This window comes from Protopterus annectens, chromosome 1.part0 (genome assembly GCF_019279795.1).
Source record: "Protopterus annectens isolate FY-2018-M chromosome 1.part0, PAN1.0, whole genome shotgun sequence".
Taxonomy (NCBI): domain Eukaryota; kingdom Metazoa; phylum Chordata; order Ceratodontiformes; family Protopteridae; genus Protopterus; species Protopterus annectens.
This window is the reverse complement of record NC_056725.1, coordinates 1574560923-1574561796: the sequence shown is the minus strand read 5'-3', so window position 1 is coordinate 1574561796 and position 874 is coordinate 1574560923.

The following is an 874-nucleotide window of genomic DNA, read 5'->3' as shown; positions in this document are numbered from 1 at the left end:
TGGGATTATGGGTTACTTGATCCAGGGCATTGGGAATTATGACTTCCAAGAACCGTTGGGCACACGTGTTGGTACACAAGTAGTTTTCCCAGTTAATGGCAGGGTAGTGTAAGTCACCCAGTATTAGGGTGTTTGGTTGTATCATATTTCCCAGTATGTTTCAAAAGGTGTAGTGGGAATCTTGGGGCATAGTGGGGGATCTGTAGCAAGCTATACAATTTGGATTGCAGTCTTACTTAGTGTTAGTTGCACCGGGGGTATTTCTGATGCAATCTGTTGGGCAAGTAGCCTGGTGGTGTGAATATCCTTGGGGAATATGGACACTCCTCCACCTTTAGTGTTTTGGTCCTGGTTTGGTGGCTGACAGGTGTGGTGAGAGCTGTACCTGGTATTGCAGGGGTGCTCTCTGGAGCCTTGGATCAGGTCTCTGTTACTGCACAGATATCAGTATTCTTCATTTTTATGAGTGCTTAGTGACTGTGAATGACCACAAAAACATTGATCCTACACAAACACAACCAAACACACACACACACACACACACACACAGAGTTTCACAGTTGCCATGTCTGGGCTTAAAACTCCTACCTAACTAGTACATCATACTACAGCATTACGCAGTTATAGGATGCACCACAGAGCTTACTGGGCTACTCCTTCCCCAAAGGTGTATTTCAAAGTGAATGATATCAGCAGCCCTGCCAAAGTAGGGCAATGGAAATTGTAGTGAGTGTAAATGGCCTCAAAAGCATTGATCCCTACACAGACAAACACATCACAAGGTTCTACAATTGCCATGTCTGGGAATGGAACTCCTACCTAACAAGTACATCCCACTACAGCATTACACAGTTATAGTATGCACCATGGAGCT